Genomic DNA, 21,779 nt, shown 5'->3' on the forward strand with positions numbered 1-21,779 from the left:
GTAGAGCCTACAGCATGTAAATTTTTTACTCTGATTTTGATATTCAATTAGTGTAAGCACCTGTTGTATCAGGAAGTACAGGGCAAAATAATTATTGGGAGAGGGTAGAATAAAAAATACCTTTTAATTGTGTTAGCAGAAGCTAACTCTGTGACTTTATTTTCTAAATATATATATTTATAAATGGTTTACAATTTTAAATGGCATGAGAGAGTAAGAGGAAAACAGGACATGTTAAAATATTTGAGCAGGAATTCAGGAGAAATTTTCACATAAACCCAAATATAGGAGTTTTTCTTATGTTCCTAAGTACTGCAACTTGCTTAAAATGTTATATATCCACATTGAATGATACTTTTGAAACAAATCTAGATAGTAAATAGGAATAAGATGTCTCCATAATTTAATAGAAACAGATATAATTTTTCAGACAAATATTTTTAAGATATATTTAAGACCTTTCTTCATATATGTGTGTATATATGTATGCATATAATGTCCTCTGTGACCTCCCTATTTTTCACAGAGAAAAATCTGGGAATTTGATGCATTACAAAATCCTAATATCACCCTCCCACTACACACTAATTTATCAAAATATTTTTTCTAGAAAATGGCTCTCCTCCAAAAATTCAAAGCTTTGGGCTACATTCTGCCTGTGTATTTCAGTTTCCTTTGAGGTGGGCTGTAAGGCAAGCATGGGAATCACTGAGTTCCTAGCAACAACAGGATGGGGGATCATTTGCTCTCAGGGAAAGTGACAGCACCTTAAAGACAGGACAGTAGACACTTTATTTCTTCGGAGCAAATTTCCAAGTTCTGACCCTAGTTTCAGGAGCTTGATGGAAAAATGGAAGTTTCATACACTGTTGTAGAAAAATAGCATGGTTAGCCTGCTTGGAGGAGTTGTACTTGTGACAGGTAAAAGAAAGGAGAATCCTTGTGTACTAAGGGAAAAACAAAGAAATTAGAGAGCACAGAGTGCTGCTAGTGGAGCTGCTTTTGCTGCCTCCAGTACCCACACTCTGCTTGAGAAAAAGGGAGATTCCTGCTGTGTCAGTGCTGGCAGTGCCCTGGCCCTGCAGCTGGAGCACTTCTGGGCACCCATCAGTGTGCAGCCTTCACTCAGCAGCCTCTGCAGCAGCTTGTCCTGACAGCCCCACAGCCCTAGTCTGGTAACTTCAGCATGACAAGATCAGTTTGCAAGGTTTACTGTCAGTGTGGAGGGAATTATCCCTCACTTATTCTACAGACAAAGATCATCTCTTGTTAGGACAAGGAAAAATGACCTTAAGTTCTGCCAGGGGGAGTTTAAATTGGATATTTGGGGAAATCCTTAGTGGAAAGCACTGTCAAACCACACAACAGGCTTCACAGAGAACTAGCAGAGTCAGTATCTGAAAGATGTGTAGAGATGGCACTTGGGGACGTGGCTTAGTGGTGGACTTGGCAGTGCTGCGCTGACAGCTGGACTCCATGATCTTAAATCTCTTCCAACAGAAATTGTTCAATAACTCTGTGATTCCTTGATTCTATAATTTCTGCAACAAGGCTATGTTCACACAACTCTGTAAATAGCTAATCATGATATTGAAGACAAAAAAAATGTTTGCCTGAAATGATCAGTATCTGCACAAACAGTGACAATGTCAGATACAACAGAAATTGTACAAGACCTAGGGTATACCTAGTAAAATAATTGTTTTACACACATCTTACTTTTTAAAATTATCCACCTCTGGATTGAGACAGCAGCAAGAACTGAAAAACAACAGGTAATTCTTACACAAATGCACCGTCCTCTGGAACAGCTGGGCAAATCTGATTAGAGATTTTTGAAACTAAATTGGACGCTTCATCAAAAAGTGATTGTTAGGAGAAAGCCTGCATGGAAAAACCACAAGATAACACACCACTTTAATCTTTCCGTCCTGGAGTATGACTACATTGAATTAAAATTATCCTTGTTTTTCGCAAATCTGTTTCCTATAGGAATATATTTGATGGTCCTCAACAAGTTTGTTTCTAGGCCTGCTAAACACAGGAGAAATTTTTTTGTTTTGCAGTAGTACTGCAAAATCATAACCTTGTTTTTTACAAAAGGATCTTTTTTATGTATATTTATGTTTATATAATGAATATAAATACCTGATGCTCATAAACCAAGCAACCATCTGCATAAGTTACTGTCAGGCAACACAATATGAGTCTTTCACTAATCAATTTCAAAAAGTGATAAAAGTGTTGTAGTACCTGGTAGTCATTATGTAACTTCTCCAGGCAAGAAATGAGTGGAGATTTTGATGAAGAGTCTATTTCTTTTTCTTACTTCCACCTGTCCTATACCCTAGATAATTTGATCTCAGTACAGGTCCAAGGTTACTGCATCTTCTGATTTTATATCATCTCTCAGGATCACAAGAACCAAGGGCTGCACCCACTCTGGTAAGACAGTGCCAGGACAGATGCTGCAACACTGTCCTGTGGTTGTCCAGTAACAGAGAGCATTCTCCCTGACATGCACTTGGGTTCATGTCACCTAGAATTCCCTAAGCCAGTGTTCCAGCACTCTTCAAGAGGTTGTAAGTAAAATAGCTGTGTCACCCTGTTTTAAAAGGCATTTGGCCTTCAGGTTGCAAACTTCTTTTAAGATAAGAGAACAGGCTATAGAGCAGGCTATGGACTTCTTAATTTACCAGTCCCAATGTAGTGTTGGATACTGTGATAGCAATGACACTTCATGGCTTTAACACCTCCTGGCACCATGTGCATTCTGCCTTGTAGTGTTACCACATGGTGAAATATCAGCCTTTACCATGAAGAAATTGTGTTTCCAGTGATTCCACATGGTTGTGCGTGTGACTGCTATGGGCATATACTGGGAGAAATGCACAAGTAAAACAAGAAAGCATGTGTACCTTTTAGTGGAAAATCCATCTGCCTTAAATTGTATCTCCAGAGGGCTATTTAAAATAGTTCTTAGTACTCTTTGTGGCAGGGCAATTGTTCTCCTAATCTCGTACTCCTGAGAAGCATAAAGGAAATAAAGCTATTGATATTAGTTCCTAGACTCTGAAGAGATGCCATTGCAATTTTGTCACTATACTACAGAGAATTGTTCATCGGCATTAGACTTTTAATTGCTGCAAACCAATACAGAACTCAGTTAATTGTGTCTTTTAAAAATTCTCTTTCTGCATAAAAGTAGGTTTAAATATTACCCCAATATCTTTCCCTTATAGATGTTTACATTGCTGGGTATGTATGCTGGGATGTTTGTTATCCTTATTTTGCTTTATAAGTTTTACTTGAGATCAAAGAGTTTAGATATCAGCAGACACAGGATGTGCAACATTCATTGGTACCTTTCTATGTCCTTACCTATTTATGTCCCTGCCTGTGACACTCACGTAGCCCTGCTTGCCATTGTGTGCCTGGGCCAGGATTATAAATATAAACAGGCAGGCACTTGTACACTGGTGCTGTGCCAGCCTGGCTGGGGAGGAACAAGTGGCAGACACCAGTGATGAGAACTGGACACCCAGGCCAACAAAACTGTTGAATGTCCAATATCTACACACAAAACATTCTAGTTTCTAACACCAATACAACATAAAAATTTGAAGTATGAAATTTGTTTAATGATGATAAAGAATGGAAAAGAAGATGCTCCTCAAATACTTTTCTAGCTGTATCTTGATTGTCCTTGCATTCTATGGTCAGGATCAGAATTGTTGCAATTCTGAACTTCACAAAAAGTCAAAGCAGAGAATGAGTCATGAGCAGGATTTTGTCCTGGGTTCTCTGATGTTCCTGCTGAGGACAGAATTTTTCAGCTCTGTGGGGGTTTCATTTCAATCCACATCCACATTTTTGCTGGAATTAGTCTGGTTGAGGCAGGGGAATGCTTTTTCAGTTGCATTTCACCATTAATGAATACAAAAGCCAATCTGATTAATAACCAGTGTGTTGCAAGCCCCAGCCGACTCAGGAATAAATGATTAGCAATGGATCTTGCTGTCAAAAGAAATGACTGAGGACACAAACTGAATAGGATTAAATTTGACACCAGACTTTTAAATAATGAAAGCAGAAAAGAACCATATCCTGAGCACAACCCAATCACTGACTGAGAGGGTCAGGAACTAATTTCCCATTAAGCAAGTTCATCAACAAATGAACATTTTGATCACATTTTACCATGTTCTTTCTTTATCATTTTGTGCCGTTCAGTTCATGGAGAGGGAGAGGTAGGGAGAGGGAAGGGGCCAGCAGACTTTGGTCTCCCATGGAAATTGCCAGGTATAACTTGCTCAGATTCCTTCAGTATAGGGGGAAAGAGCAGTCCTGAGAAAAGGGGTCTGACACTGTGTGTCCAGAGGCAGCAGAGTTAGCACTGGATCAGGCACACCTTGTGAAGGGACATAGTATTTATTGGGCACTTTGGTCCAAACTTGGGCTGAACTTTCCAACCTGCCCAGAGGACAGCCCTTCCCTGACCACAGATAGACAACCGCTCCCTAGGCGAGCTGTCAGTTTGGCTTAGACTGGTAATATCCCTGTTCCTAATGGAAGTTTCTGGGATTTTTAACTATGTAATTTTGAGAATCCTAATTCATGAACACATGCAGAGATTTGTTGCTTAACAGTTACAAAACGTTTATGCCTGTAAGCAGGTGTAAAAATACAGAGAAAACCACTTGTTTTTATTTGGTGTCACATCAGCCTTTACTCTCTGATTTCAGAAAACATTATATGAAAAAACGGGACAAATTATAGTGGAGTATCATATTGGAAACCAGCCTAAGCATAGTATTGAGTCTGGTCTTTTTCAAATATTGGACCGAATACATTGTGCCAAATGTTGTACACCAATTAGCAACTCATTCAAAGTGTTGTGCCATGCACAGAAATAATTTGCCTCCATGAATGATCACAAGGTGTTAAAAAAATTTAATACTTGAATCCTGGAAGCAAATCCTAGAACTGCATCCCCAAAAGAGAATTATCTTTTGCAGATTGCATGCCAAGCTTTTTCTGAGTTATTATCACAGATGGTGAAAAATTCCCATGGCCTTATACTCATGTTCTTTTTCATTCCAAATGGAGTCCTTTGTGAAATAGCAGCATGATTGCATATGTTTGAACTCTGACTGTCCACTTAAACGTATGCTGCACTTCAGTGGTGTGGTCTCTGGGAGGAAGTGCTAGGCTCTGTTACAGGAGGTTTAGGACAATTTATTTTCACCCCAAGGCCACTGAAACCCTGCCTAGCATTATCTCTGCTAGACTGTGCTGCTAAACTGGAACAGTCAGAGCTGAAACGCAGTCTGTCATGCTATTCTTAATCCAACAGAGATGCAAGGTTCACGAAGGCAAGTCTGGTTTCTCCCTACCCTCTACACCCAGCTCCATGTATCCATCACTTCCCTCAGCTCTCCGCAGTGACTTCTCATCTCCAGAATTACAGATTTTCTCACAGACCTACTGGAAAATGAGGCATGGTTGGCTCTGTGATCTCTTGGTCCTTGGGCTGATGGATGAACTCAGACAAGATGCTTCAACTCCATTTCCCTTCTGCCTGTGCCCCTATACATTTGGGAAATGCTAAAGGTGGGGTCCGCTATCCTGGTGAAAGATCTTCAGTAGTAATCTCAGTAATTAGGATGAGCCTATTTATTGACAGGAAAATCAGATTTAAGGTTATTCAAGTGACTTTTCCTCTTAGACCTCAGATTTTCTTGTAATTATATCAACTGCTATATAGTGCCTGTTTTTACTTGGGGTAGTAGGTATTCAGAATAGTTTGAAAGTACATAGTATCAGAGATCTACAAAAGAAATCAGGAGCTGCAAGTATTCTTATGGTGGGTGTGAAATTTTATATCTGCTACGAATTTGGGGATGAAGATACTGCTCACATTTTGCACCTAAGTAGCTGGTGAATTTTAGATGGGATGTAGGGGCAGCTGGTCAGCCTTGCTGCAGCTTTTCTGGTGTGCCCACTGTTTGTCATCTGATAGGGTCAGAGCTGACTTCCCAGCAGCCCTGCCCTCATCCTTCACTCTCCTGCTGCTCCATGGAGCTGGCTGCTGTGCCTGTGCGCCGCCTACATTCGTAGCTTCTGGGCAACAGCCCATGACTCCATACAGGGTAATTTCCCTCAGTTCCCACTGGTGGAGCAGTAGAGATCAGCTGGAGCATGCTTGGGGACTTGGCATTTAATGGGCTTTTTGGTGAGTAGTGATACAAGCCTTATGTATCTGGTACAGTACATGGAGTACGAACCGTAATGAAATGGATCCGTTCCACGAGAAATACAATTTTATGCTTCCTAATTGAGCAATTAATTTAGTTTTGCCTACTATTTCACAAATGTCAGGGGATACAGTTGAGAACAAGTGGTTGCTGTATTTGCATCGGGAACTGAGGGCTAAAGAGTTGTGCAAAATTGGTAGTATACAGAATTGCATACTACCAATATATATTAATGTTTGGGTGGATTTGAATAGAGAGTTAATTTTACTTTTTCACTTACTGATTTGATTTGAATGCCCTCCCAACAGAATAAGAATACAGATTTAAGGTCTTGTCTTCTTTGACTGATCTCTGTGAGTGTCCTTGAAAGTCCTTCTTTATTCTGACTATGACTGTACTCTTTTCCTCTGGGAAACACATATTTTCCTGTAACTCTAAGCTAGTAGGAAACAAGTGTCAAGAAAACTTGGATGTTTAAATCAAAATTGATTTGCCTGTCTAAGACAACAGCTATTTCATGTGTGGGCCAAACTATGGAAATTATGAAAAACTAATAACCAGAAAAATCTGTCTAAAATATTCTCAGTGTGTTTCATCAAATTATATTAATTTTATCCACTTAAACCATTCTTGAATAAACTTTATTTCAGTCATAGAAAACAAACCAATGTTTTTGCTGAATAAAGAGATAACAAACATGTTTAATATGAATATGTACTCATTTACGACACATTATTTTAATATTACTTGCATCTATTTGTGTAGAAAATTAGAAATCTAATCCAGAAAAGCCCAGAGAAGATGAGTTTCCTTGGTGTTACATCAGTTCCACACTACTGAGGAATCCATTTTATTTAGGGAGAATCCCCATGAAAGCAATGAAGGCAGTCAACGAGATGCTTTACACAAGTGGGAGGACTCTGATCATGCGTGTCTAAAATGTGCCATAGAAAAGACATAATTGCCCGTTTTATGGCATGTTGGACTTCACACAGAGTCTGCTTCTAGCAAAGAACATTTCTAAGGAATCACATCCAATAAATGAATCCTCCAGGCTCTTGTTCTCAATGTTGTGTGCACTTCTTTGGTGTGAAAACTTCTGTGGAGGCTTCATGAGCTACAAATTCTCTGAGGTGGTGTGCTGAGACTCCAGGAAACAGAACTGATAATGTTGTACCTTCTGGCATCTGCACTCCCTCTTGTCTATATTCAAAAATCAATATGTGATGATGTGGTTTTAGAAGACCCACTGTAAGCAAGTGGCTATTAAAATGGCATTAATAGTGCCTTAGGCAAATTGGTATTTGTTAAGCATACGGACAGTATTATTAGCATAACATATGCCTGGCATCCAAGTAAGAGTCACCAGTATATCTTAGGCAGAAGATGCCCACTTCATGGGTCAGTTCTCTGGTGAAATATATAGAGAGTTAAATTGAAAATAAATAATTGCTGAACCCCGTGCAATTTGGAGAAACTATTTGGTCCCTAGACCTTCCAAGTAACCCTGAGACTGAAGGAAAAGCTGCAGTTTGCTGAGGGGGCCTACTGAACAAAAGGTGATGAGGGTGCCTTCATCACACAAATAAAAACATGCAACAGCATCAACCTGTGCTGTGATGAAGTGCCCAATATGTGTGTGTCAGTGGCTCCACAGGCTGTGTTCTGTGTGTTTTGAAACAAAATCTTTCTTCCTCCTATTGACTTCTTGCCCTCTGGTACATTGAGTTGGCTGCCTGAGATGCTTTCACTAAGTACGAAGTCAATTGACTGTAAGTAGTGATGAAGAAAATGTTGTGTGATTAATATTACAGTTCAAGCTCCTCTGATCAGTCACAGAAAGAGCAGTCAAATAAACTCAACTTCATTTCAGAGAATCACACACTGTTAATGGTAGAGAGTCTGTCTGGAGCCCAAAGGGGAAAAACAAGCCACTTGAGGCAAATCTCTCTTCTTTTACATAGAACAAACTGGTTGAGCAGTGTTAAAAGCTGCTTATTGATTTGTGCCCAGTCTGAAAGCCATGCAGTGATGTAAATGAAAATGTGTCAAGAGTCAATATTGATTCTTTTTCTTTTCCTTCTTCTCTTTTTTTTAAAGCAAGGCCACCTCACTTGGGAAATGCTGTTAGCTATACCACTAGGTTTGTCAGTAAGTGAAGTAAGATTCTTTTCCACAAGACTACATAAGTCCAGAAATCAAATTTACTTCTTTTACTGAGGTAATATGGGCAGCATGCTGAGAGCAGCTATGTTCACAAAACTCATTTTTTTGAGAAAATTGTTAGGTGAAGAAAAAGAAATGACAGAAAAGAAATCAAATCTTAGAGAAGATAAATTTCCTGGGCTGAGCTTGCAGTCTAAGTAGACCAATTTTTTTCATTTTTAAATCTTTCCTTGCAATAGATTTGTGTAGCAATATAAATTATGTTCAGCGAGCACCAAGGACAAGGAAAGGGTAGAAAGGGAATCCTGCTGTCCCTAGAGGGGTGTGCACTCAGCTGGAGGAAACCTGGCAAGAGTTCCCTTCAGAAAGAAGGTGTCTGCAGGTGGAAGACTTTCAAGAGTCTCTCTTTCACGTGAAGACTAGCAGAAGAGAAATGGGTGATCCCTGAAGGGTAATCCAAATACATTATTTGTTGACTTCACACCATGCTTAGTGAAGGATATACAAAGCAGTTTAAGAAAATACAGCCAGCAGTTGCCTAAGTTTTCTTCGCTGAAGAATCAGTTGCAAACTGTAATAACTGCTGCATCAAAATCAATGCTATAGCTTTTTCTGTTGGATTACAAACTGCAACCAGGCTCTTTTAAGTAAAATTTCTACCTTGTTAACTCTTAGCCAGTAATATTCTTCCAGGTCTTTGACAAAAGCTCCTTCTCTGTAGCCAAGATAATCTTTTTTCAATCTGTGCCACAGAATCTGGCAACTAATTGCTTACACCTCAATTAGAGGTGACAAGAGGATGTGGCAGACAGCCCATTGCAGCTCTGATCTTCTAAGAATGAGCAGTTATCCACAAGGGAGAGTCATATTTAGTATGGAGTAAGGCTTGTGAGATGTTTTTTTTAATTTATTGGCACCTTTAGGGTTTTGGATACTTCCACAGCTTCTAGCTTTTCTTCCTGGGCAGAAAAAACGTGCTTCATTTATGGTGGTGACTCTCTTCTCTTCATTCACCCATCTCTGCCTGCCTCTTTCCCTAAAAGAGAAACATTTCTCCTGTCTCTTTATCTACCCACGAGAAATCATCACCTCAACTATAGTCTTTCTGAAGTGACAAAAGAGCTATTTCAAACTAAAAATAAATAAACAGAGAAATTAAATTCTAACTTGGAGAAGAAACCAGAGTAAGTATCACACAGGCAAAATGGCAGTCTTACAGCTACTGGCAGAAAAAGCTGCCCAAACTAACTGGTGGCAAATCAAAAGTGCAACTACAAACATATTAAGTGTGTGGAAATGCTCCTATCAATTTCATGTTGCTAAGGTTCAGCTGATTAAAATAGAAGCTCATTTTTAAGCTGAGCAAATTGAATTTGAGCTTCTATTAAAGACTGCAACTTTATAAATGTTATAAATGGATCCCTGGGCTGATAAACTGAAAGTTGTTCAGTGAGAGACATACACATGGCTCACACTTTATTTTTCATCTACTCAGATAGGTTTTTGATCCTTTTATTTGCTTTTTTCTTTTTCTTTTTTTTTTAACATTTTGTTGCCAAGCAGAATGATAACTATAATGTAATAATTTTTTTTGTGTTTTGAAGAAGCACAAGGGTAATAACATCCTCTGTATGGACTAAATGTAATTTGTCACAAATCTGGAAAGTAAGGCAATACTGATGTTGTTCATCCATTCTGCCTGCTTTGTCAGGCAGCTTGATTTCAATTTTGTGTTATAACTATTCAGATTTATTGTTATTAAAATTCAGGCAGAGGGAGACAGAAGAAGACATAAAACTATTCCACTGCTCGGCTCTGTTCTGTACATAATGTTCAGAGATAGTCACTCAGTGGAATTCCATAACAGAAGAAACTAACAAGAAATATAAAAGGCAAAAGACTCACAAAATTGATGTATTTTATCAATCTGTTTTAAAAATGTATGAATGGGAGCGATCTGGCATTAACTACTTTCCAAACATTTTACTTGTCTCACAATAATGTTCTCTGTGAAAATGATTTTATTTTGTTGGCACCACAATTTCCAGTGCTGTCTCACACTTTTCTATTCTGGGAACAACAACTGAATACGAGTGTCTTCAACCAGCTTTGGAAACACCTACTTCTTCTGTACATTTTAAGAATTAAACAGGAGAGGGGCTGTAAGTTAGACCCTCTTAGGTGCTCTGGTATTTGGAAGATAGGTTCTGACATGCAGAGGATTTAGCTGTCATCTCCTGGGCTCCCAACTCCCTGGTGTGGTGCTCCACTTTGGAATTGTGCAGGAACCACCAGAACTAATAAGAAATTAAATGAATGGGAGAGAAGCATCTGCTTCTGGCCAGACAAACATCTTCTTTCTCTTGACATGCTTGACTGTAAACCCTGCTTTACAGATTGGTGCCAAGCCTTCTTTCTGTATTTTATGAATCAGACACATTATTTCTCATTTTTCCTTGATATTTCTTTCATTCATCCATTCATTTATTCACCTGGTGTGAATAGAGGCTTGTGATTAATTATTTGTTCTGGAGAAGGACTTGAATCTTGATAGCCTAGCTGAGTGACCTACTTGTTGGCAGTAATTAACCACAGCCTTAGACATGTTCTGAAGGCACTTCTCGGAACCAGCATGACTAGAAAAATGCGTAGAGAGTTGTCTTGTTTGAGAATTAAGCTTTAGGAACTGGGGATATTTGGTTTGTGCTAGGACTCACCTGAGGCACCACAACCTTTGTTTAAGCCTACCCAAAGACTTGTCTTTGCACTGTCACACTTCTGGCATCTCCTCCAACCCATGGAAGGAGAAGTCAGTCTAACACCAGCACAGCATAAAAGCAACAGTTGTATCTGAGTTCTGCAAGAGCTTTCTGAGATGCTGTTTGGCTTTTTGGGGTATTTGTCAAGACAGTGACCTGACCACATGATGACCTAACATCCAGCCAGTATCAGAAGCTGCCCCAATGCAGACACAAACCTCAGCAAACAAAGGAAGATCTCTTTTCCTGGGAGTCCTGCTGGCTCACCCAACCAGTCACCTGGAAGATGAGGGCTCACTCGCTTCACCAGGCAGGGCAGAGGGAAGAACTCAGAGCAGGCACTGGTTTAAATGGCAAGTAGTTTTTGAAGCAGAGAGCAGAAAACAGTCCTCTTTCCCAGCTGAGTGCCCTGATTGCTGGCCTATGGTTGTGCTCTGTCCTGCTCTCTGGTCCAAGGAATACTTAATTATTTAATGTAAAACAAAAGAGCTTTCTCAGGAGCTGAACAAAGTGCTCTGTCCATCTCTAGGTCTCTGGGTACTGGCATATGCATGTGCATACATAAAGACACCAGCACACAGATGAAGAGGTTGCAATTCTCTTGGGAGGTGAGATATGTGAGTTTGAATCCTCTTAGGCTGGAGGGCAAGGGAGGATTAATTTTGTTTTGTCCATAGTCTTATACTAGAGGAGGATTTCAATGTGGGTCTTGAAGAAGCGTTAGTAGAGTGACCTTGGGAATGCTCTATGTCTGGTAGTATTTTGTTAAATGCTAAATTGTTTAACAGGATAGAGGATGATAAGTACGGGAAAAGAGGCAAATCAATTTATCTCAAATCTGTATTGGTTAAATTAATCATTTAAATGATCCCATCTAGGGGCTTTATAAGATGCGCACTTTTATGTGTAAGCCACTTGTCTTTTTTACAGATTAAATGCTTTGAATTCAGTATAATGATATGTTCCATTTCTCAGCATAGGACACAGAGGATAGACATGATAATAGCTTATCTGCTTTTATTTTTGGATTAATCTTTTTGAAATGTCTCCAATATGCAAAAATTGATGAAATAATAGTATGGTTGAAATAGTAGCTGTTCATTTTCTCTGAGAAATCTCTCTGACAAACAATATAAATAAACTCGTTTTTTAATGTTTTCTTTGTTTCTTCAGGTGATACATTCAGGGGTAAATTCAGAGTGTAGAAGAAGAGTTTTTGCATGAGTTTGAGAAAATAGCATAGTATGTGACTCACATAAAAAGAAAGGGGAAAAAAATTATTCATTTTCCTCTCTCTAACCCAACACTTTAACCTTCTTTAGCACTTTCAAGGAGATGCTTCTGACCTCTTGAATTCAACACAAACTCCTTAGTCATGTATCTGTAAAATGGAAGAGTCTGAGTTCCATTGCTTCAGGAGTGTGACAGAGGGAAGAGGCAGAAGGGAAAGTCTTGTGTTTTGTTTAGAAGAAAAGGAGACAGACATATGCAAGCATATATTGTGTGAATAGGAATATGAATCACACATTCAAAAGTCTTTAGAAATCCAGCCCTTCTTCCTTTTCCCTCTGACCTCCCCATGAAATTACTCTGGCTTTAATCCCGTCCCTCTCCCTTTTATGTTCGGTGGCACAGAATTATGTGACCCTGAAAGGTATCAATTGACATTTCCTTTCCTGCCCAACTCAGATCAGGAGAAGGAACTGTTTGAAAAGTAATGATTATTAAATGGATTTTTAATGTATGCTCAGAATTTTTTGTGAGTGTTCGTGACAAAAGAATTTAACCTGCCTGATTACTTAGGAAAAAAAAAAAAGCAAATAAATGTAGGTTGAAAACAAGTTAAAATGTGATTTCTAATTTATTGTAGTGCTTAGGAGCATATTTTAACTCAATTTGCCACACTCTCCATGATTACTGTAGACTTGTCAGTGAGAAAAACTCTTTGCAGTGAACTACTTGGATCCTTGCCCTTAAATAAAACAGGATTTTTATGTCTTCTAATCAAGGATATTGTTTACAGGGCAGATAACTGTTAAGTCTTCTTTCCATTATTGCCTACATGATTTGTTTCCTTTTTGCAACTGCATTTAGATGTGCTAAAACCTCTCTTGGCTGTTTCTCATCTTCTCAGTGCCTTGCTCCAGTATGTGATTGCAGCCCAGTTATAGCAGAAGAGCTGAGTACAGAGCTCAGGCTACTGGTGACCCATGCCAAAGAGCCGTGGCAGTTGTTTTTGCTGTTTGTTTTCTGTCTCTAACAGAGCACCAAAACACGCATAGGGAATAGTGTATTATTGGATACTGATATAAAGACTTCATCAGCCTAATGGAACAATTAACCGTTCTGCCACTCTTGATCTGCAGAATTCTGCTTTAAGATTAGAGTGATAAGGTGAAGATTAACACCTCTGGGTCAGTGGGGCTGATGAGACATGATTTATTAATCCTCAAAGAAAACCTTAATTGGACACTGGAGCACTCTCTTCTTCATTGTTAAACTCTGCCAATTCCCTGGATAGTCAGAAGAGATGGTGAGGATGATAGACTTACTGTAATTAGATGCACCAAAACTAAAGTAATGATTTTTTCCCCTGGGAACACCATGTGTTATTTTATTCAAATAAATCAGTGCTGATATTTATGAACACCTGAGAAACATCCCCTACACATGGTCATTGACTACTCAAACATAACTTATAGAAGGGAGCTACAGAACAGGATTCATAAGAATCTTTTGATTTAGAGGAACTGTCTTAAATCCTGGCCTTCAGAGCACAGAGAATTTACTGTGCAAGCAGGTTAATGATCAGGTTGATTTATCCTTATTTTTACCAACCATTACTCATTCTTTCATCATGTTTTTTCCATTAAGAGGCACTGATTTATGGGAGGAAGCACTCCTCTAAGGAGTTTGGTAGATTTTGAAACTAAGTCTCTGAAATACTTTTTTTTTATAAAAGAAATGTCTTTTTTTGCAGGCTGTATAATAAATAGGTTCATTACAATGCAGCATGCAGCTAAAGACAGGAGAAAAGTCCACAGGCATACAATTCTAGCTGCTGTACCTTGGGCTCAGGAAACAGAGCTTTGTGACTTGAGGATTCATTAAGACGCTTGGCGTAGTGCAACCCTGATGAAATAAGTTAGCAGTCTCATTAGGGGGTTGGAGCAATCATTTGGAAAAAAGCCTCCTTTGCTGCATTTGTTTACTCTGTCACAGGAAGCATGTCCTCAGTCAACTGGGATAATCATTGTCAGCATTTTACATAGTTACAAAGCAGGCTAATAAGCCAGATTGTTGAATTATGTCAATCATGTCTAAACATCAACAAAAAAATTGCTCTATGCAGATGGGAAATTTGTGAGAAAGCTTAAATATTCAGTTCAGTGGGAACAGTGCACACTACGAGGTCATGGTTTAAGACTAATATCTGGAAGAAAGTAACTTTCTACAATGTGGCTCTGAAGTAAGATTTCTGTCTCTATGAAATTATTTGGTGAGGCTTTTCACATTTAGGGCAGTGACTGAGGAGACACTTGCATCATTACGCATTGCATCCTGCTTTTCCTTCCCTGACTCTGTAATCACCACATTATCACACTGGTATATTAGTTGTCGCCCCCTTGCCTCTGCTGAAGTCCTCAGGTTTTATTGCAGCTTCACACCCAAACTGACTTCCCAAAGCTATAGACAAAGAAGAGATGAGAGCTGAGGAGTCGGAATTTTTTCTGCTATAAAAAGAAGAAAAATTTATGTATTCTTATTCATCCCCATTGGGGTTTGGAGTCAACTTTTAGCCCAGCAGTCCTGATGTCAGCTTTCTGAGTGACAAGTGCTTTTGGCACTTGTCATCTTTGCACCAGACACCACCCTAGGGGGGAAGGGCCCTGTTTGTGGCTGGTGGTTGCTGAGTGCTGGTGTGATTTCACCCCTGTCCAGGGTGATACCTAAGGGACTAAAAAATGAAGGGTTTAAAACTGCTATAAAGCTTTCTGAGTGCTTAAATAGACTGAAGTGAAGACTGCACCAAAAAAGTAAGATAAAAAGATGTTAATCTGTAGAAAGAGCAAAAGATCTATTAAATTAATCAATAGGTCTTTTACAGTGGCAAATATGATTTAGTTAAAGAAAACACAGAGAGTGCAAGAAGAATATAATGAGTTTTCCACTTCTCCTAAAAGCAAGGGTTGAGAAGAGCACTTATTGACTGACAAGTATGCTCTTCAGAGAGGAAAATCACATTCTGGAGGGTGAGTCTTGGAGCTGCACTGAAATTAGAGAATGTCTGCACTGTAGTGTCCCTCAGGAGCATGGCCTTCAACTCACAGTGTTCACCTGGTTAGAAACCCTGAAACATAACACACCAAAGCCAGTTTCTGTCCTTCCTACTATTTAGAAGGAAATAACAAAAAGGAGATATACATTGATTCTTCAGCAACTCCAACTGTGTTTTGACAACATGACGAATAATGATAAGAAAATAAAATGTACATTGTGGACAGAGACATCTGTCCAGGGTCCCAGGTAATGTGACCTCTCCATTATTGTACATACCAGTGTAAGATACTCATTACATTAGCTAAGTCCCAAAGGGTTTGCTATTGGTTCTGCCCAAGACATAAATTTGATTTTTCAGTCTCAGTGAAATGTAGACTTGTTTGTTTGGGGCTTCTTTACTAATATAACATGTCTTTAACCAAAATCTTTGTGTTCTGATACTGAACCCCATCACTTTTATGGTTATTCTATATTGATGAATGATTGGCGCAATATTGACCTCTTTTTCCAAAGGCTCGCTCAGTGGCATGTTTACCTGCATTGCTGTTGTATGTCATACATATGTCATATGTCATCAGACTTCCTCAGATTCATGGTCATTGTCATTTAGGATTCGTTCCTTCATCCTTCATAATACAAAGTTATTATTATATTCTTTCTTTACTAAACTTTCTGAAATACAGTCATAATCTACCCAGAGTCCAGGAATTTGGGGACTTAGATTTCTCTAATAGCTTTCCCCAGTAGCATCAAAGATTTAACTCCAGTAATATTAGTTATTCCCAAGACTGTCAATGTCACAGTCTGGATCAAGGTGCTCCATAGAATGCCCCTCCTCCTAATTCTGAATGTTCATCGGCAATTGCAGGTAACTGCTATTCAACAACTATTCCCTGAAAGCTGGGCCAGAGGAAAGCCAGAAGCACTAAATTAAACTGTTAATATAACACACAGAAGGAATGGGGGTGAGCCAACTCAACTGAATCATGCCTCATTTGACTGGAGTGCTGATGTTATTGGTTTAAAATTTGACCAACCCTCTCGGCTCTTTAGCACCCATAAATGTTATGTTGGAGCCTGATTCTCAAAGAGAGGGAACCAGGGAAAACTTAATCTACCATCATGAAGAGAGGTGATGAAATTTTCTTTTCTCAGTGTGAAGCAGCCTTGGCTGAGCAGGAATTTAGGAGGCCCATGGGGTCTGTATGTGCTAGCAGGCACAGAGGTTCATTTTAACTTCAGCTGGCCTTTTGGGAGAGAATAAGTACATAGAGCATCTTTCTTTCCACATAGCTTCATAATAAACTTCCAGAGAAACTTGAGCTTGACAAATCTCACTGCAAAATTTTAATTAAAATAGATCTTCCATTTAAAAAGTCAATTCCACTTTAAGAAAAAGAAACCTTCTCAGTTCCACTTGAATCTCAGCCCCCCTAAAAAGACAAGCATCAGTAAGCTGTTGAATCTTGCGAAGAAAACACACAGAACCCAACTGATTGATTTTAAAATGCAATCAATTAGAAATCACAGCTGACTTTTTTGATTGGAACTTAATTTGATCTGGAATGGGTTTGTGTCCTTGCCTACTATTAATTAGCAGTAATAATAGTATTGTTCTTCTATGGGAATTTAAAACAGATCTGCCTCCCTATAAGGCAGATGGCTGGTACAGCTCAAAGCACTCTGAGTCACAGCAGAGGTCTCAGCTCCATTACTCCTGTTAGCTGGCAAGGGAAGGCTTTTGTAGAATAAAATGGTTATCCTGAACAAAGGAAGAAGTTGCCAGTGGAGCAAGTTTGTCTTTTCAAAGCTGCAACCTGAGAGACATTTACAAGCAGGAGAGATTGCAGCATTGTTACAGCATTGCAGCTCTCAAGGCTTGGACACTGGGGCACTGCAGGGGAAATGTGTAGGAATGCAGCAGCATAGTGGCTAGAGCCTACTGTAGAATTCCAAGTGCTAAACTGGTGTGAAATATCTGATCCACATTTCTGTCTAAAGCATTAAGCCAGACCTTTCTTGGCCAAAAGCAAACTCAATTGCATTATCTTCTGTTTGTTCAAGGGATAAGCCCAGCAGCTGTTCTTGTTGTGTAACATTTTTATCTTTACAGAGGCTGCAATAACAGATGTAACATTTGCAGAGGCTCTGTGTGCCAGGGCTGACCCCTTCAGTGACCTTGGAAGGAGCAGGATGCAGAGCCATCTCTCACTGGCTGGAGACAATGGAGCAATGGCTCAATTTTTCTTTCTTTTACATTTACACTGAAGACTAAATGCTAGTCACTTTTTATTATTTCAATAATATTCAGCTTACAGACTTAATTTCAAAGCAAGTTTTGATATTTTCATAGATGGAGAAAAACTGTTAACATTCCTAGAGATAAAAGAGATTGTTTTTTCCTTTTTTTTTTTCTTTTTTTTCCTTTTTCTTTTTTTTTGCCTGGCACATCAAAAGGTGTAAAAGCATTCATACATTTGGTTTCTCTAATAGACCTTGCTAGAGCTGTGAGTGTTTAGGATAAGGAGTGTGAATGTACATGGAGTGCTGGTATCTTTTTAGTCAGCTCTGTGCTTCACACAGCAGCGTGAATAAAGCCTGAAGTTGGGCACTGTGTAAACTGATGCGGAATGGCACCTTTTGGGATAAGTCAGGCAGAATGAGACTTAGTGCCAGTTTTATGTAATACTAGCCTAAGAGTCCATGTAGAAATCCGTGAACTGTGGATATAAATAAGCACAGGGAGCCCCTAGGGATCTCAAGGTGGGCAGGTGCAGGGAAATGTCCTCTCCCTGGGTCTTACCAGCTGTATGGCTTGTCCCTGGTGGCCCAGGAGCATGGGTGGATTGAGCAGGAGTCTCACACCTTCTACATAGGACAGGCTTCTTATCAGCAGGAAACTGGGGAGAAGCAGAGAGCAGCAGGAAGCAGTCACCCCATAGCAGGGAATCAGCAGGACACCTGTACTTGCCTGAATGCCATGCTCCAGGAGTCACAGCAGCACCATGGGAAAGGCTCCTCTGATATGGGATAGTTTGATAAATCTGCTGCTGCTACAATTTTGGCTTGTTTTCTGCAAGTTTAGCTGGTGAGGGTACTGAAACAGCAACTGTTAGAGACAAAAAACTAACTTCTAGGGAAAAAAAACTTCTACAAACACAAAGAGGAAGGACAAAAGTGCATATATTAAACTTCAACTCCACAGTACTTCTATTTACTTAATACATACATGTGCTTTATAAAATAGAACGTAGTGACTTCCTTCCTTCACCTAATAGAACACAAAGACATCTGCAAATACAGTCTGTCAGGCAACTATTAAATAGACAACATTAGGACCATTAACTTGGAGGTAAGAGGTTCTTTATCTCATTGTGCACTCTTCAAAAGTCTGGTTCTGTTGATAATAACATGGACACAGACATCATCACACCTGCTTGGATTCTTAGTTGTGATCTGTACTGCAACACTATTAAATACATTAAATTTAACTAAACAGAGAAAAGTGCCTGCCATTCTCAAGAATGAGGATTGCCCAAGAAAGTAATACAGGGCGTTAGTATATTAATGCACACAAACCCCACAAATATAGTTGGAAACAAGTAAAGTGGTTAGTTAGCATCAGGAATGTTCAGAGTCATAAGAGAAGCATCTTCAAAGACTTAAGGATTAAAGCGAACCTGCAGAGAGGACAGAAATTTGAAAGACATCAGTGAATTAATCTGCAGCTGACATTAGCAAAACAGAGTTAGGTAATGCTGTAACATCGTTTCCTATTTCTAGGCAGGTTGTTTGCCTGAGTGGCTGTCAACACAGGGGAAGGAGCTGTGGCACTGCCATCCATCCTCCATCCTGACAGGAGCCCAGGTGGGGATGTGCCACTGCCCTGAAGCAAAGGCAGCTCCATCAAGTGTCTCCCAGCCAGATGTTCAGTGTGGTTACCTCCTACAGACTGGAACTATTGACCAGATATCACCAGGTCCTCTTTGCACAGCTGGACAGAAATGACCACCAGCCCACTCCCACTAGAACATCCCCCTTTTCTGCAAGAGGGTTTCAGTCAAGGAGCCCTGAGAAGGAGCAGGAAAGGGATGAACTCCAGTGTAAAGTAAAATTATTTTGGACTGGTGTAATTGAGTCTGCTCTTATATCAAAGAGTGAGGACAAAGTTTTCCACCAGACTAAGCTATGATCTGGCTCCAGTGTATTATCGCATTCTTTTACCTGTAAAGCTACCTATATAAATTGTTAAATGGGAATTTTCCTGAGCCTGCTACTTGGTAATTATATCAGCAGAGCAGAGTAAGAGATGGCAGGAAAGAATGTGAGTGTGTTATGGGAATAACAAAGGAGGAATTCAATAATAACAAACATTTGCTTAAGAACATATTGTACATTTGGGTGTGAAGAAGGACTAGTCTCTGTTTTATACGTGGTAGGGGAAGTCATTGAGAAGGTGTTCCATTCAGATGTTATTGCAACTGGGAAGTTATGAGACAGTCTCAAAAATTAACTTGAAGGTAATAGACTTATAACATATAAAAAGAGACCCTTCTCTGAATTTAGCTAGCAAAGCACATAATTCACTGAGCTCTAATGGTGTTAAAGAATTTGTTTCCTATTCCTTCTTCCATGACAGAGAGAGAGACAGAGACAGAGAAGAAAATATAAATATTTCTTAAATTAACCTTATTTACATCCTCTTGTGAAATGGCAGGATGAAAACAGTAATGAGGATTCAAGGTCAAAAAGAATTCTATCCACATCTCAGTCCTTCTCACATAATTTTGAAAAATAAGAGCTGAATAGAGGAAGAATGAGCTGATTTCTTTTAAGTTTAGTCATTGCAAATGTAAAATGAATATCATTCTGCAGATATGGTGCCAGAGGACAACACAAGCTAACAAAATAATGGTAGTCCAAATAAATAATTTATGCACCATATCAAAAACTAAATGAGATAAAGACATAGAGAACACATTTGAAAATTTGGAAATTGCTCAAAGCTTTTCCTCCAGTGTCTCCCAGGAGGATGAGCATGGAGAACTAATACACTGTGTCTGTGTATAATTCATAAACTTTCCCTCATTTTTTGATTTTCAGTAGTTACAGTTTATAGCTAACAAAGGAACAGAGTGGAAAAATCCTGGTGAGAGTTGAGAGGAGAACATAAACCAGCTGATTCCTCCACTTAGTCTATTCATAAAGGGCATCTGTTCTCATCCCAAACTGCACATATATTTGTCATTAAACTTAGTACATTGAGAACAGAAAAAAAGCCTTCTACTCACATCCTTATGTCTACTTTATATTTATATTTTTATGACAGCTATTGCAATGTGAGATTATAACACCAAAATCCATTTCCAGGTGATTTGTTTTAAAATTATTCTGTTGTGGCTGTTGGTTAATGTTCAGACTGGATTTCTTAGGGATTCATTCAATGGCAGCAGAGCAAACTCAGAGTAAACTAGTGAATGCTATCAGAAGACAGTGGGATGTTTCTGGATGAATTACGTAGAATGAAACCTCCCCCACCCACAGCCACATTGGAAAGATGTTTCTAAGTTAAAGAAATCTAAAAGTTACATTCAGATAAGATTTGCCTTGAAAAGATTTTGATGGTCGCAGCAATGTGAAGTCACATTCTGAAGAGATATGGCAGGCAAAAGGGTTGTTTTTGACTCTGCATGTCAGCAATTTGTAACAGATTTTATGCACAGAAGAATTCAGTTACACAACCAATATTGCTTTCTATAAGATTCCTTGGAGTTTTAATTTTTTAACCAAAACCAGAAGATAGCATCCTGTGGCTTCCTGAGGAAACCCTTTGCCTCCTACTCCAAGTAAACAAGCAGAGCCCAGCACATTTCTCAGCTGCATGACAAGTTTCAAGCTGCTGGGAGGCTGAGAGGGCCCCCAGCCTCTGCTGCCATATGTCGGAGCAAGCAGTGTCTGCCCTGAGCCGTCACAGCAGACTTTGTGGAACACCAGAGCAGGAATTTCCACGTGGCTTCCCACCATCACCAAACAGGCAAAGAAACCACGCGGCGCTCTCAGGGCACCTCTGCAGATCTGTTGTTCTGGGGGTGGGTAAATGAGAAAGAAGGTCACTGCTACCAGCAAGCTGCAGAAGTTACTGAGGGGAAGCTGCCCTCTGACTGTGCTCTGAGCCAAATTTTCTGGGGTCCCCTGTGACAGGAAAGGTGAATCTGACTCCATGTTCTTAGAAGGCTAATTTATTCTTCTATGATATGATATTATATAAAAGAATGCTACACTAAAACTATACTAAAGAATAGAGAAAGGATACCTA

The 21,779-nt window shown here is 39.4% G+C and overlaps 1 protein-coding gene across 6 annotated transcripts in view; it reads left to right on the forward strand.

The window, feature by feature from the left end:
• HS3ST5 (heparan sulfate-glucosamine 3-sulfotransferase 5) overlaps window positions 1-21,779 on the forward strand; it is a 198,803-nt gene that overhangs the window by 160,167 nt on the left and 16,857 nt on the right. Inside the window, exon 1 of one of the 6 annotated variants that reach the window (XM_074537939.1) lies at window positions 6,101-6,235. The exons of the other annotated variants lie outside the window; for them this stretch is intronic. The gene's annotated coding sequence lies outside the window, so the exon portion shown is untranslated. Of the gene's footprint in view, window positions 1-6,100; window positions 6,236-21,779 lie in introns of those variants that run through there. 6 annotated transcript variants of the gene reach the window in all.

The sequence above is a fragment of the Zonotrichia albicollis genome, chromosome 3 (assembly GCF_047830755.1).
Source record: "Zonotrichia albicollis isolate bZonAlb1 chromosome 3, bZonAlb1.hap1, whole genome shotgun sequence".
In the NCBI taxonomy this organism is placed as follows: domain Eukaryota; kingdom Metazoa; phylum Chordata; class Aves; order Passeriformes; family Passerellidae; genus Zonotrichia; species Zonotrichia albicollis.